The following is a 17,654-nucleotide window of genomic DNA, read 5'->3' as shown; positions in this document are numbered from 1 at the left end:
CCACTTACGCTGGAGAAGTCGGGATTGAGGACTTGTAACTCCTGCAGTTCTGCAAAAACAGAAAAGTGCCAACGTTCCTCTGGAGCCAGTCCATGCTTCCACTGGTGTTTGAGACACAGCCGGGATCTGAAACAAAAGCAGAGTTAAACAAATGGACTTTAAGTTCCCCTAAGCAGATGAGTTCAATGGATGTGGCCCAGAGAAGTGTGGATGTTTTTGTTCTTTCCAGAACCATTTATTACCTGATGAGTCATTTCTTGAAAGGAATGGATAGATGTAATGAGTGAAGATCACTTTTGTTGCTCTCTGTCCATGGAGGCTGATTGGCTGCTTAGAGCATCAATGCTGAAAGAGACAGAGCCTACGTTACCCATGTTATCTTGACTTCTTTTCAATTGTAGGCATATCACCAATGTATTGACGATGGCATTGGGTATCATGGCTTTACATACACAATTTGGTAGGTCTGACAACTGAAGTTCTTTGAGCTGAGACAGGAGAGGAAATTCCTAGATGGAGATGCCAAGAATGGACGGAGCATCTTCTGGAACAACTTGTCCACGAAACTGGCGTCGGTCGCTGTGCATTAATGAAGTTGTTGATTTTGACATCTCCAATGGCATCAAGGACCTGTGGCATGCTGGACTGCTGATGTTGGGGTTCTGGAAAGTTATAAACAGATGTATATTGACAAAATCACACATATTGACACATTTTGTTGTAATTCTGGGATCAACATACCATGCTGGAGTAATTCAGAAGAGCCTGGTCCAGAACAGCAGCATTGTTTGGAGAACAGCTTCCACATTTCTGTTGAGTAAGTCTTTTTGCTCGACAATTGGCATTTCAGGATCGTCACCATGTCCGCTGACGGAAGAGTTGTCTTAAAGAAAGAATGCAGGGACGGAACCAAATTAGACAACTGTGACATCAACATGAGTAACATCAATAAAGAAGATGAGGACGAGAGAAATGTATCTGTTGCTACTGACAACATTAGTGATGAATTGAAAAAGCTTACTGAGGAACAGGCATATTCAGAGATGTTGAAATTGCAAAGGGATTCATAGGAATTGCCAATCGACATTTGTTGCTTCAGTTGTGTGCTGTAGGAAACGGTAATGAAACGACATTATTAGTTTACAAAATACCTTGTGTGTCTCAATGTCTTACAACCTGCACTGTGCAAGACAGCACTGAACCCACCTGTTAAATCCAGCACAAAGTGTTTTCTCTGCAAAAGAACATAAAAACAATAGTTCTTCAGACACAAATCCTAAATTGCCAATCTGATTCAAGAAAATGTCAATTGCACAGCTAGCATCAACTTACCATTGACCAATGTTTCTTTGCACTATATGGGGGGAAATAATATTGTTACCAGTGTGAAATTAAATGAGAAAACAAAAGAGATGCTTTGGCTTTCTGYACAATGCCACAATGCAGATCCCAGATGCATGGCCTTTCCCGTATCGTAAACAAAAGGTATATTTGAAATAAGATCCCATTCAGAGAGTACTTACCACAATTAAAGCTGGAGGCCTTGAGCAACCTTTGAGGGAGATAATTTGAATGAGGTCACTCAATCAACGGGAAGATTTCGGAGCATATGAGAAAACAAAATAACAGAATGCCTTTTTGGAGATGTTTAAATCTTCTATAAATGCTGACTCAGATGATACAGTGTCTGTTGTTGAAAAATATCAGTTTATCACATACGTTGGAATGTCTTCATCAGTGCATCCAAGCTTGACTTTACACCCTCTGAGAGGTGAGGCGGAAGAGATTCCAAACTTTGGTCGAGACCCGTAAATCTGAGAGAAAAAGGAAAGAGAGACATTAGCGCAGTCTTTTGTCAATCTGTACTTTACGAGATAGTGCTTTGTACGTTTGTTTGGTGTAAAGTAGTCTCTTACATGGCATTGTAGGATTCACAGGTGATGTTTAGGGGGATATCATCCAATCTGCCAGGGTGGAAGCTGGCCAGCAGAACAACCAGATTGACTTGGAACCACAGCTGGAAGTCTTTTGGCTCAAAAACGTCAAATTTGGGAGCAAGAGCCATCAAGGTCAGGTCCAGCATTGTGTCTCTTACGGCTGTGTTTGTGATGATAGTGATGTTTTCCTGGAAAATAAATGGTTCATGGTTTAGGAGGACATCCATTCATCCTGATTGTTTTGTCAGATGAATTTGTCGAGAGCCAGGTCTCACTGTACAAGGTCCATTCCAGCCAGAGAGTGATGWACTGACCTGCTTGGTGACTTCAACAAAAGTCACAAAGAARTCATTGAGCTGCTCTTCCCTTGGAGATTCCAGCAYGCTGATGAAAATGTTCTTCACAAGAGTCTCATTCTCCAGAGCGCCAGTGCTTGGGTCCAGTATCAATTCTGCCTTTTGGTTTGGTGAGAGGACGTTCAAAACCTCCAGCTAAAAAAAAACAACTGGTGTTAATCATGGATTTCTCTTTTGTCACTTTTTTCATCGTCAGTGCTTAAAATGAGATTTTGAAATACTCACCGCAGAGAAATGCTGGTTTAGTTCGTACAGATCCTTTAAATGAGCAATGCTCGAAAAGTTTCCAAAATTTTTCAACAACCAGTCTGCACTTTCATTTACATTTCCCAAGCATCCAGGATCTGCCACAACAATTAAAACATACATCACTTTACTTTCTGATGAATAATTTAACATAAATTGAACAACACAATTAAATCTTACATGWTAGAGCGATTTGCGAATTCTGCTTTTCTTAAAATGTTAAATACCTGATGATCCCTTTCTGAACAGGAAACGACGGATAAAGTGAGTGTAGATCAATTGTTTCTGCTCTTCATTAATGGATAACAGTTCACCACTCAATCCCATGACCCTTAAATAGAAAATAATTTAGATGAAACAACATTGAAGAGGACAATTTCCTTAATAATATGGGAATCAGAATGATTGTCAACGCACAGTGTCTGATAGGAGCTGCAGCTGAAGTCTCTTGTGCTCAACAGGGTCACGAAGTCTCCGGTAATGTGGGGTAAAAGAGGTACCAGCTGGACGTTGAACCACAGGCGGATGAACTGCACATTTTGAACGTTTTCACTGTTGAGACTGTTCAAAGCTCCAAAGACATCCAGGACCTCAGACTTTGATTCATTGGTGCCCTGAAATAAATTGGACAGTTGACATTGTTTACACTTTCTYAAAAATCAAACATCATCCATGTTGATTTTAATTCATGACCAGGTGCGAGCGTGAAATTAAATCAAATCGAATTGTATTAGTCACATGCGACGAACACAACAGGTGTAGACATTACAGTGAAATTCTTCCTTACAAGCCCTTAAAAACCAACAATGCAGTTTTAAGAAAAAAGTGTTAAGTAAAAAATAACAAATAACAAATAACTAAATAGCAGGAAAATAACAGCTATATACAGGGGGTACTGGTACAGAGTCAATTTGCGGGGGCACAGGTTAGTCGAGGTAATTGAGGTAATATGTACATGTAGGTAGAGTTAAAGTGACTATGCATAGATWATAAACAGAGAGAAGCAGCAGCGTAAAATATGTGGTGGGGGGAGGGGTGCAATGCAAATAGTCCGGCTAGCAATTTGATTAGATGTTCAGGAGTCTTATGGCTTGTGGGTAGAAGCTGTTAAGAAGCCTTTTGGACCTAGACTTGGCACTCCGGTACCGCTTGCCATGCGGTAGCAGAGAGAACAGTCTATGACTAGGGTGGCTGGAGTCTTTGACAATTTTTTGGGCCTTCCTCTGACACCACCTATTATATAGGTCCTGGATGGCAGAAAGCTTGGCCCCAGTGATGTACTGGGCCYTACACACTACCCTCTGTAGTGACATGTGGTCGGAGGCCGAGCAGTTGCCGTAGGGATTCATAGTTACTACTAATATGATTCTTAGTTTAGTAAAAATGTGCGAGTGAGGTCTTAGTATGAAAAGATGAAGTACCAAATGAAGGAAGACTTTTAAGGCCAATTTCATAATCTGTCTGAGGTCTTGTTGCAGCACGCGGAACTTCTCTTCAGGAAAGCTTTGGTTGTTCCCTCCCTCACAAGACAGTTGGTTAGTCAGGGTGTCTACAGCTTTAGAAATCTAAATAGGAGAACAGATACATTAATACATTTGTACAGAGAACAAATATAACATATAACATATTTTTTTTTGTGTGCATGACTATTTACAAATGACAGGTGTAGGTGCTATTAATTGGTTTTTCCACAAGAGGGCACTATCAAACAACAAATAGGACCATGTTGCTGATGTTTTAACGGTTTCTGATTGGTTGTGCTGATATTTCCTGCCTCTACATAGGCCTACGTTTTACGAAGCCTCTGTCATAAAAAAATAATTGACACTGTGGCAATGCTGTAAAAGCTAGATTCCAATAATACTCATCCTTCATTTTTTTTTGTTAATGTCTACCTCATCTCTACACGGACATACTTACCCTGGAACTGGCCTGATTCAGTGTTGTTGAATTGCAGACCCCTTGTGAGGCATTGTTCGTCATTCTGTTCCAGAAAAGAATAGAAATAACAGGCTTAATTTTGTCCATATAGAGGTCAAAGCCGTTATGGCATAGAATTTACCACAACAAAAAAACAACGACAATAACTCTCAATATCTCTCAAATCAAATTTGATTGGTCACATACATATATGTTTAGCAGATGCYAGTGTAGCTACATGCTTGTGAACACTAACCTGTTTTCCGGGCTCCAATSATGTGGCTCTAAGATTTTGACAAGTAGTAAGAGGAAAAGTGACATAAGTAATCAATGACAAATGGCAGTTGTGGAATATCACTGAGTCATGAGTCAATTTCATTTGGGTTTAATGAACGCTTTGTTGTCGGGCGGAAGGTAGCCTAGRGGTTAWGAGCATTGGGCCAGTAAACAAAAAGGTTGCTGTTTTGAATCTCCGAGCCGACTAGGTGAAAAATCTGTCTATGTGCCCTTGAGCAAGGCACTTKACCCTAATTGCTCCTGTAAGTCGCTCTGGATAAGAGTGMCTGCTAAATGACTAAATTGACTWATGTTATTCAATTGTAGCTTTTAACCAATTTATTGGTTGTTATCTAATTACAAAAGACCAGTTTAGTCACATCGTAGTAGCTACTTAATACACATTTTTGTTGAAATTATATTTAATAAATGACCTACCGTTCATGTGTGTTACATTCCTCTGAAAAACACAACCATATAGCCCATAATATTGTTGGCATATAAATAGTACACGCAATAATTAAGACAAATTCTTATTATAATAATAATGATACATTATTCCTTAATACAGACTACAACATCGCATGTCAATACACTGAGAATGGAGCGATTACTTTACACCGTGTTAATCTACCAGTACAAGAGCGTGAAATGATCTGGCATTGGGAGACAACCTACCTCTGCAGAGATCAGTGTAGCTATGCAGCCTGATATAGATAAGAAGGAAAGAAACAATCAGTTGAATATCTTTATTGACAGAACAAAGAATCTATAAAAGTTATATAGTTTCTTATTTAATCTATTATCAGCATTTGTTAGATGTAATAAYCTGAGGGGTCAATTGATTTCTGGGTTATTAAATATCAAACAACTTGTTGGGTTTAACTATGGATGGTTTAAATTTAAAACCTACCAGAAACTGAACACACAGACTGGCGTCAACATCCCCTGTTTTATTTATTATTTTGCATATAAAAAAACCTGAGGACTGCACTTATATACAGTATACACAGGAGGGCCAAGGTTGGGATTTCTTTGTCTGTTAAATTAACTTACCAAATCCAAAGGCTGAGAGTAGTAGGGCCCATATTGAAGTAGTGAGGCATCCCATCATCAGATTGGGTATGGCTCACCTTCCCATAAATGAAAACCTTTGGTGTTGAAAAGCATATTAAAGATAATGCAGAACATCCTCATAAGAAGGTACAATAGCACCGGCAAACACTGTTGGTTGTCAAATCGATTTGGAAATGATAAAAAAAATATTAATATTTGGGCAAATTCTATTATAATTAAGGAAAATAACTGAAATTCTATCAATTAAATTAGTCATACAGATATACTGTAGATATGCATAATCTGTTAATAAGGTAAGAAACCAAATGTTATGTGTAAAGTCCAAATGCTGACTGATACACACCCATACAGATCGTGGTTATAATTCACGGACCTTCGCAAGAAATTATGTCTTGATGTCGATGAAATATTTAAAGATGAATTCCAGTTCAAACATATACATTCCCTTCCATATTTATTTGGACAGTCAAGATAAAACTTTTCATTTGGCTCTATACTCCAGCATTTTAGATTAGAGATCAAATGTTTTATATGAGGTGACAGTACAGAATGTCACCTTTTATTTGAGGGTATTTCCATACATATCTGTTTTATCATTTAGAAATGAAAGCACTTTATGCATCTTGTCCCCCCCATTGGAAGTTGTCAAGTATTTGGACAAATACACGTATAGTGTATTAACAGCAGCAACGGGGGTACATTTTGACCCCAAGGGGGTAAAACATTTAATCATTTCAAAACCCTTTATTTGATCTTTCAAAAAWTTTGGGATTTTACCAGAAAGACACAATTTTACCATGAGTTCTGTGTTAATTAGAGCGTTGGGCCAGTAACCGAAAGGTTCTGGATCAAATCCCCGAACTGGCAATGTAAAAATCTGTCATTCTATTCTGTCCCTGAGCAAGGCAGTTAACCCACTGTTCCCCAGGCGCTGTGGATGTCGATTAAGGCAGCCCCCCGCACCTCTCTGAATCAGATGGGTTGGGTTAAATGTGGAAGACACATTTCAGTTGAATGCATTCAGGTGTACAACTGACTAGGTATCCTTTCCCAATTCCCAATAATATGTAGGAATTAAAAATAATTTATCTTTTGTATACTAGTGGCGCGAGGCTAAACTAAAGATCTGGACTCAATAGTAAACTTTATGATAAAAACACCAAATTTTGCACAATGTACGCTGAAAATATATAGATATGGAGACCCCATATTTAAGATTAGCTCAATCGCCAATCTTTCAGCCTCTGAGTACCACAGAAACATAACACTTTGAATGAATAACAAACAAATATTCATGACAAGTGGCTGTGGATGAATTTGATCAAAATATCTGTTCAAAACYTGAAAAACATACAAAAAGTATATTTTGAAACATCTAATTATAAATGTGGGGTTTAAAAAATATAMACTTATTTTGATGTTTATGTTCTCCAATTTTCTCTACGACCCCCACAAGAGTCACAGGACTTGCTTGAAGTCAGTACCTCTTATCTGCCAACTTCTGTCTCTAGCATCCGACCATTTTCGGCTACTCATTAATATGACCCCACCATCGAAAGGTGAGACTCTCACAAACATGTCAGTAGTTTTGTTCTAAATCACCCACAAGCCCCACAATTCTTGTCTGAACGTAGCCTGGTACCAGRTAAAAACATGAATGGAAGTATATATGGAAGTAGTTTCATGCCAAAAAACATTCGTTAAATATGGGTAAAAAAGAATATAAATATATATATTTCCTGATCTTTCGTTTATCTCTCAGATATAGGACAGATACTTCAGAACGAATACTGTATGTTATTCAATGCTTTTGTATGGGCTAAAAGCAGTAAGACCAAATTCAATTTTTATCAATCAAATAAAGTATGTTTTACTGGTACGACCATCTTAAAACAATTCAAATTCTGAAAGCCTTAGACTTTTATGGGTTTTTAATACACTATAAATTAATTTGTCCAAATACTTTTGTCCAAATARACCTTCAAATGGGGGGACAAAATACATAAAGTGTGTTAATTTCTAAACGGTATGAAAATACCCTCAAATAAAAGGTGACATTCTGTTCTGTCGCCTCATACCTCATACAGGCAGCAGGTAGTCTAGCGGTTAAAGAGTTGGGTCAGTAACCGAAAGGTTGCTGGTTTGAATACCTGAGCCGACATGGTGAAAAATCTGTTGATGTGCCCTAGAGCAAGGTATTTAACCCTCATTTTCTCCAGGGGCGCTGGAAAACAACACATTTCACTGCACGTATCTGGTGTATGTGACAATACAACATTTTTTTTTAAATGAAACATTTGATCGGAAATTCATAATGTTGCAATATAGAGCCAGATGAAAAGTTTTAGCTTCACTGTCCAAATAAATAAGTGTATTTCAAGTCAAGATTCCCAACATTGTGCAGTAATAGAACCTTGCCTTTCGTGAAATGAGAAACATACTAAGAATAGCATTTTATATAAATCAGATTCTTGCGAAATTCTAAAACAAATATTTTGGAAGACCACTAAAAATCACAGAAATCACACACATTCCCATGTCATCCCATTATAAAGCCTATGAAATCCTAAATGTCAGTCAAATACAATAAAACATTTTAAATTACAAATAGTATAGTTACTTAAATATAATAATAATATATTATTATTCGTTGTTATTGTGAGATTTACTTACCTGTCTATTCCAACAGCGTTGTCAAAGAGAAGTGACAGTGTCAGTGTGAGGGGAAATCGTGTATATTTTGGGCGTGGCAAACAATGCTGGTAAAGCATCTTGGGAGTGTCAGCGTCACAAATGAGGTTCAGCAGGTATGATGTGAAATATTCAAGCGGTGTGCAAAATATTTTCATGGTGAAAAAAAACCTACTGTACCAGTCAAAGGTTTGGACACACCTACTCATTCAAGGGTTTTTCTTATTTAAAAAAAAAAAACAATTTTCTACATTGTAGAATAATAGTGAAGACTTCAAAACTATGAAATAACACACATGGGATCATGTAGTAACCAAATAAGTGTTAAACAAATTGCTGTGATGACAGCTCTGTGCACTCTTGGCATTCTCTCAACCAGCTTCATGAGGAATGCTTTTCCAACAGTCTTGAATTCCAAAAGATTTCCCACATATGCTGAGCACTTGTTGGCTGCTTTTACTTCACTCTGCGGTCAAACTCATCCCATACCATCTCAATTGGGTTGAGGTTGGGTATTTGTGGAGGCCAGGTCATCTGATGCAGCACTCCATCACTCTCCATATTGGTCAAATAGCCCTTACACAGCCTGGAAGTGTGATGGCTCGTTGTCCTGTTGAAAACTAAATGATAGTCCCACTAAGCGCAAACCAGATGGGATGGCGTATCGCTGCAGATTGCTGTGCCATGATGCCATGAAGTCAACGCTTGATGGCATTGACTTCTAAATAAATAACAGACAGCGTCACCAGCAACAAAGCAGCCCCACACCGCCACGCCTCCTCCTCCATGCTTCACAGTGGGAACCACACATGCAGAGATCATCCGTGCATCTACTCTGCGTTTCACAAAGACACAGCAGTTGGAACCAAAAATCTCAAAATCAGACCAAAGGACAGATTTCCACCGTTCTAATGTCCATTGCTCGTGTTTCTAGTCTCTTCTTCTTATTGGTGTCCTTTAGTAGTGGTTTCTTTGCAGCAATTTAACCATGAAGGCCTGATTCACGCAGTCTCTTCTGAACAGTGGATGTTGAGATGTGTCTGTTACTTGAACTCTGTGAAGCATTTATTTGGACTGCAATTTCCTGAGGCTGGTAACTAATTAATTTATCCTCTGCAGTAGAGGTAACTCTGGGTCTTCCTTTCCTGTGACAGTCCTCATAAGAGCCAGTTTCATCATAGCGCTTGATGGTTTGTGCGATTGCATTTGAAGAAACGTTCAAAGTTCTTGAAATMTACTGTATTGACTAACCTTCTGTCACGTCCTGACCATAGAGAGCATTTRTTTTCTATGGTAGAGTAGGTCAGGGCGTGACTAGGGGTTGTTCGAGTTTATATTTTCTATGTGGGGTTCTAGGTTTATTTTCTATGTTGGTGATTTGTATGATTCCCAATTAGAGGCAGCTGGTAATCGTTGTCTCTAATTGGGGATCCACCTGTGGGTTCTGGGATATTGTTTATGTTACTGTGTTTTGAGTTAGTGCACGTAGCATCTTAGTAGTCACGGTTCGTTGTTAGTTTATTGTTTATTAGTTTTTTTTTTGTATTTTCTAAGTTTCACTTTCTAATAAATATGTGGAACTCTCCATACGCTGCTGCGCCTTGCTCCGACCATTATTCCAGCGAACGTGACACCTTAATGTCTTAAAGTAATAATGGACTGTTTATTTGAGCTGTTCTTGCCTTAATATGGACACATCTCAACATCAACTGTTCAGAGGAGACTGCGTGAATCAGGCCTTCATGGTCGAATTGCTGCAAAGAAACCACTACTACAGCTTGATGTAGTGATTGCATGGAATATGGGACAATTTGTCTAAATACTTATTACACCTTCAAATGGTGTGCCTAGATACATAAAATGCTTTCATTTCTAAACTATAAAACAGATATGTAGGAAAATACCCTCAAATAAAAGGTGACATTCTGTTCTGTCGCCTGATATGAAACATMTGATCTGAAATCCAAAATGCTGGAGTATAGAGCCAAATGAAAAGTTTTAGCTTCACTATCCAAATAAATAAAGAGGGGAGTGTGAGATTGAGGCCAATCTGTTGTACAAGACAAACAGATTGGACCACCAGGCAACCAATTTACAGCAGTACTTTAAACTAGAACTAATAATAGAGAAAGTGTCGACACAACAGAAATGTAAGACCGAAATGCCCTGTTGCATCTTTAGAAGAGACATCTATCTACATGAGATTATATTACGTCAAGCAGTGGAAGCTGCTGAGGGAGGACGGCTCATAATAATGGCTGGAACGGCGCAAATGGAATGGCATCAAACATATGGAAACCATGGAAACCATGTATTTGATACTGTTCCACTAATTCCGCTCCAGCCAATAGCACGAGCCCACCAACCTCCTGTGATGTCAAGTGTAACWGTTCTGCCCAAACTGGTCTCATGGTTCCCCCCTTTACATTTCAAACTAGGGTTGTCACGATACCACTATAGTGACGATTACGAGACTTGATTTTCCATGGCAAAAAAAGGAGAACACAAAACAGACTGACTCTTTGGTCCCTTAAAAAAACTACTGTATGTAAAATATTGTCTGCTATTGCTTGGAAAATAAATGTGAATCTGGATGAAAAACACACAAGGGCTGAACATTAACCAATCACAACCCTAAACCTAAAACAAACAGGGGCTGAACATTAACCAATCACAACCCTAAACCTAAAACAAACAGGGGCTGAACATTAACCAATCACAACCCTAAACATAAAACCTGTATGCTCAGTTTTTAGCATTGTAAATATGTAAAATGTTTAGCATTGTATGATCAATTCAAAAGTGTTATGAAACAAAAGGACCATGTATCCTCAAGGCCTTTTTCCTGACCTAATCAGACAACCCTTTTAATTGAAGTGCAAATGCTTTATTTACAGATATGATCAAAACAATATATAGTATACAGGAATGCAAAAAAAAGTGAATTGACTTAATTAAGTCTAGCCATATAATTGATTGATTGATTGAAATACTGTATGTGTCTGAGATATAAGGGGGATAKAATTTTCTCTGTATGCTGGGGCTGGTCACATGTTAAAATCACAATCTTCGAATCTTTAAAACCATACAAAAGCTAACTTTATTAATAGTCCTCACAGCATTTAGCAGGTGATGCATGAGTTTTGGCGTGTCCCGAAGAGGGAAGCCTGTTTCTCTGAGGATGCTGAACAAACTGAATAAACTAATAGGAGATGAACACGGGATAGGAAAGTAAATACATTTCTATTGTTCAGTAGAGCGAAGTAGACTTTAAACAAACTATTGTGTGGTGTGACAGCCCAAATGTCACTCAGAGTCACCCTGATGACACACCTGTCAGATATTTCATAATGTATCTTGTAATACCTTTCATAACACAGTGGCTGATTCCCACTGCATGTCAGTATGAGGGCGGTTCAAGAATAGTTTGAGTCAGCATCAAAAAATGTGGTTGAGGTTAAAAAAAAAGAAGAAAAGGTTGAATAAGGTTTAGCAGGTATAAGGTGACAAATGCAGGCAGTGTACACAATGTTCTGACAGTGGATTTAATCAATAGAGCCCTTGAAAACAGTGGAGCAACTCAACACCATGGTATGCATTATACTCAGAAGCAGTGGTGGAAAAAGTACCCAAATGTCATACTTGGGTAAAAGTATAGATACCTTAATAGAAAGTTACTCAAGTAAAAGGGAAAGTTACTGAGTAAAATACTACTTGAGTAAAAGTCTAAAAGTATTTGGTTCTAAATATACTTAAGTATCAAAAGTACTCTGTAGAGACAGCAGGAGTCTAAATGTATTTAGTTATAAATATACTTACGTATCAAAAGTACTCTCTAGAGACAGCAGGAGTCTAAAAGTATTTGGTTCTAAATATACTTAAGTATCAAAAGTACTCTCTAGAGACAGCAGGAGCGGTAGAAAAACTCTATGAAAACACTATGAAAACGAAAAACGCTATGAAAAGCCAACTGACATTTACTCCTGAAATGCTGACCTGTTGCACCCTCTACAACCACTGTGATTATTATTATTTGACCATGCTGGTCATCTATGAASATTTGAACATCTTGGCCATGTTCTGTTATAATCTCCACCCGGCACAGCCAGAAGAGGATTGGCCACCCCTCATAGACATGTWCCTCTCTAGGTTTCTTCCTAGGTTCTGGCCTTTCTAGGGAGTTTTTCCTAGCCARCGTGCTTCTACACCTGCATTGCTTGCTGTTTGGGGTTTTAGGCTGGGTTTCTGTACAGCACTTTGTGACATCAGCTGATGTAAGAATGGCTTTATAAATACATTTGATTGATTGAAAAGTATCAATCTTTTCAAATTACTTATATTAAGCAAAGGCACCATTTAAATGTTTTTAAATTTACGGATAGCCAGGGGCATACTCCTACACAGACATKATTTGGAAARGATGCATMMGTGTTTAGTGAGTCCGTCAGATCAGAGGCAGTAGGGATGACCACGTATTCTCTTGATAAGTGRGTGAACTGGACCATTTTCCTGTCCTGCTAAGCATTTAAAATGTAACGAGTACTTTTGGGTTTCAAGGAAAAGGTAGGGAGTAAAAAGTACATCATTTTCTTTAGGAATGTAGTGAAGTAAAAGTTGTCAAAAATATAAATAGTAAAGAAAAGTACAAATACCCCCCCAAAATTACTTAAGTAGTACTTTAAAGTATTTCTACTTAAGTACTTTASGCCACTGCTCAGAAGTACCCTAGAAGTACCCTAATTGGGAGGGGAGTAAAACAAATGTATTCATAATATATTTTCAGTACTGTTGACCAATCTGTTACCCTTTTGGTGATATGAGCAAATTAATGTTGAGATTAAGTCCAGTCCACAGGAGCCTAGTTGTAGCAGGGACCTTAAYGGTTGCCCAAGAGGGTTTTACTGAAAACAATAACAAATGTAAGAATTTGAGTACGCCTATGTAACGATCTTCTTCATCTGAGGAACAGGAAAGATCGGACCAAAACGCAGCGTGGTAAGTGTCCATGTTAATTTATTATAACTGAACACGAAAATACAAAATAACAAAGTGAATGTAAGAAACGAAAATCGAAACAGTTCTGAAAGGTGCAACAACACAAAACAGGAAACAACTACCCACCAACCACAGGTGGGAAKAGGCTACCTAAYTATGGTTCTCAATCAGAGACAACGATAGACAGCTGCCTCTGATTGAGAACCACACCCGGCCAAACACATAGAAAAAGAGAACATAGAACAAAAACATAGAATGCCCACCCCAACTCACGCCCTGACCAAACCAAAATAGAGACATAAAAAAGGAACTAAGGTCAGGGCGTGACAGCCTACCTTAAAACTGATCTTTCTGGTTCATTCCTATTACTCCATTACGCAGGAGATTTTTTACATTTTWTAAATCTGAAAACAACCAAACTGCAAAGAATTCCAGTACAAAGGAGCTACCCTAGAGTGTCGCAGTCATGTCTTTTAGTGATCTCGTCCACCAGCCAGTTCTCTCTCTCTCTCAATTCAATACAATTTAAGAGCTTTATTGGCATGGGAAACATATGTTTACATTGCCAAAGCAAGTGAAATATATAATAAACAAGAGTGAAATAAACAATAAAAAATGAACAGTTAACATTACACTTACAAAACTTTCAAAAGAATAAAGACATTTCAAATGTCATATCATGTATATATACGGTGTTGTAATGATGTGCAAATAGTTAAAGTACGAAAGGGAAAATTTAGTTTGGTTCTAAATATACTTAAGTATAGGTTGCATTTACAATGGTGTTTGTTCTTCACTGGTTGCCCTTTTCTTGTGGCAACAGGTCACAAATATTGCTGCTGTGATTGCACACTGTGGTATTTCACCCAATAGATATGGGAGCTTATCAAAATTGGATTTGTTTTCAAATTATTTGTGGGTCTGTGTAATCTGAGGGAAATATGTGTCTCTAATATGGTCATACATTTGGCAGGAGGTTAGGAAGTGCAGCCAGTTTCCACCTCATTTTGTGGGCAGTGTGCACATAGCCTGTCTTCTCTTGAGAGCCAGGTCTGCCTTCGGCTGCCTTTCTCAATAGCAAGGCTATGCTTACTGAGTCTGTACATAATCAAAGATTTCCTTAATTTTGGGTCAGTCACAGTGGTCAAGTATTCTGCCACTGTGTACTCTCTGTTTAGGAGCAAATAGCATTCTAGTTTGCTCTGTTTCTTGGTAAAATTCTWTCCAATGTGTCAAGTAATTATCTTTTTGTTTTCTCATGATTTGGTTGGGTCTAATTGTGTTGCTGTCCTGGGTCTCTGTGGGGTCTGTTTGTGTTTGTGAACAGAGCCCCAGCACCAGCTTGCTTAGAGTGCTCTTCTCCAGGTTCATTTCTCTGTTGATGGTGGCTTTGTTATGGAAGATTTGGGAATTGCTTCCTTGTTAGGTGATTGTAGAATTTAACGGCTCTTTTCTGGATTTTGATCATTAGAGGGTATCAGCCTAGTTCTGCTCTGCATGCATTATTTGGTGTTTTACTTTGTACACAGAAGATATTTTTGCTAAATTCTGCATGCAGAGTCTCAATTTGGTATTTGTCCCATTTTGTGAATTCTTGGCTGGTGAGCAGACCCCAGACCTCACAACCATAAAGGGCAATGGGCTCTATGACTGATTCAAGTATTTTTTAGCCAGATCCTAAAGGGGTGCGTAACTGGTGGCAGCGAAGTCAGACGCAGGAGAGCACAACTGGGTAATAACCGGAGCAGTTTAATATATACATGCATATAACCACCGGCATCCAGAATAATAAAGAATGGGTACAAAACCCGTCGCTCACCAGACAACAATGTGCACAAGCACTTACAACAAACAATACCACACAAAGACATGGGGGGAACAGAGGGTTAAATACACAACACGTAATGAGGGAATGAAAACCAGGTGTGTGGGAAAACAAGACAAAACAAATGGAAAATGGATCGGCGATGGCTAGAAGACCGGTGACGTCGACTGTCGAACACCGCCCGAACAAGGAGAGGAACCGACATCGGCAGAAGTCGTGACAGGACCCCAGACCTCACAACCATAAAGGTCAATGGGTTCTATAACTGACTCAAGTATTTTCTTTTTACCAGATCCTAATTGGTATGTTGAATTTTATGATCCTTGTCTCAGATCATTCATAGCTTTGTGGAAGTTACCTGTGGCGCTGATGTTTTTTATTTTATTTCACCTTTATTTATTTTATTTCACCTGAATGTTGTCATCAAGTACAATGTGTTATACCTGTTAATCATGTTATGCTACTTATTCATCTCTTCCCATGCTCTACAGTAAGTACCTATCATGTAAAACCATTTCCATAGGTTTTTGGACACTTGTTTGTGAATGAGCATTAGTAATAAGCTCTATTTCTGTTTTAAATAGCATCCATTTTTATGAGCCTCACCAAGACACACCTATCTGGCAGGTGTGTCATCAGGGTGACTCTGAGTGACACGTGGGCTGTCACACCACACAATAGTTTGTTAGGTCACTTCGCTCTACTGAACAATAGAAATGTATTTATTTTCTTATCCTGTGTCTTTTTTTCCTATTAATGTATTACATTTTTTCAGCATCGTCAGAGAAACCGGCTTCCCTCTTCGGGACACGCCAAAACTCATGCATCCCTTCCTAAATGCTGTGAGGACTATTAATAAAGTAAGCTTTTGTATGGTTTTAAAGATTTAAAGATTTTAACCTGAGACTTGCCCCAGCATACAGAGAAAATGTTAATTTATAAAATACATAAAACTGACATGACATAAAATAAATTGCAACAGAGGTCTGTTTGGGTGATGTGAGCTCTGGTTCTTAAAATCCTCCTCCCTCAACCTAAGAGTTAAAAAATATATATATTTGACCTTTATCTAACCAAATAGGCCAGTTGAAAACAAGTTCTCATTTACAACTGCGACCTGGCCAAGATAAAGCATAGCAGTGCGACAAAAACAACACAAAGTTACACATAAACAAACGTACAGTCAATAACACAAAAGAAAATCTATGTACAGTGTGTGCAAATGTAGAAGAGTAGGGAGGTAAGCAATAAATAGTCCATAGAGGCGAAAATAATTACAACTTAGCATTAACACTGGAGTGATATATGTGTAGGTGATGATATGCAAGTAGAGATACTGGGGTGCAAAAGAGCAAGAGGGTAAGTAATAATATGGGGATGAGGTAGTTGGGTGTGCTATTTACAGATTGGCTGTGTACAGGTACCGTGATCGGTAAGCTGCTCTGACATCTGATGCTTAAATTTAGAGAGGGAGATATAAGACTCCAGCTTCAGTAATTCTTGCAATTTGTTCCAGTCATTGGCAGCAGAGAACTGGAAGGAAAGGCAGCCAAAGGAAGTGTTGGCTTTGGGGATGACCAGTGAGATATACCTGCTGGAGCGCGTGCTACGGGTGGGTGTTGTTATGGTGACCAGTGAGCTGAGATAAGGCGGGGCTTTACTTAGCAAAAACTTATAGATGACCTGAGGCCAGTGGGTTTGGTGACGGATATGTTGTGAGGGTCAGCCAACGAGAGCATAGAGGTCGCAGTGGTGGGTAGTATATGGGGCTTTGGTGATAAAACGGATGGCACTGTGATAGACTACATCCAGTTTGCTGAGTAGAGTGTTGGGGGCTATTTTGTAAATTACATCGCCGAAATCAAGGATCGGTAGGATAGTCAGTTTTACGAGGGTGTGTTTGGCAGCATGAGTGAAGGAGGCTTTGTTGTGAAATAGGAAGCCAATTCTAGATTTAATTTTGGATTGGAGATGTTTGATATGAGTCTGGAAGGAGAGTTCACAGTCTAGCCAGACACCTAGATATTTGTAGTTGTCCACATATTCTAGGGCAGAACCGTCCAGAGTAGTGATGCTAGTCGGGCGGGAGGGTGCGGGCAGCAATCAGTTGAAGAGCATGCATTTAGTTTCACTAGCGTTTAAAAGCAGTTGGAGGCCACGGAAGGAGTGTTGTATGGCGTTGAAGCTCGTTTGGAGGTTTGTTGACACAGTGTCCAAAGAAGGGCCAGAAGTATACAGAATGGTGTCGTCTGCGTAGAGGTGGATCAGAGAATCACCAGCAGCAAGAGCGAAATCATTGATATGTACAGAGAAAAAAGTCGGCCCGAGAAT

At 38.8% G+C, this 17,654-nt stretch overlaps 1 pseudogene; it reads right to left on the bottom strand.

Annotated features, from left to right (window-relative positions):
- Positions 1–14: 14 nt before the first annotated feature.
- LOC112073469 (uncharacterized) overlaps positions 15–17,654 on the bottom strand; it is a 55,786-nt pseudogene continuing 38,146 nt past the window's right edge.

The sequence above is a fragment of the Salvelinus sp. IW2-2015 genome, unplaced genomic scaffold (genome assembly GCF_002910315.2).
Source record: "Salvelinus sp. IW2-2015 unplaced genomic scaffold, ASM291031v2 Un_scaffold2272, whole genome shotgun sequence".
Taxonomy (NCBI): domain Eukaryota; kingdom Metazoa; phylum Chordata; class Actinopteri; order Salmoniformes; family Salmonidae; genus Salvelinus; species Salvelinus sp. IW2-2015.
This window is presented reverse-complemented; position numbering and strand designations above follow the sequence as displayed.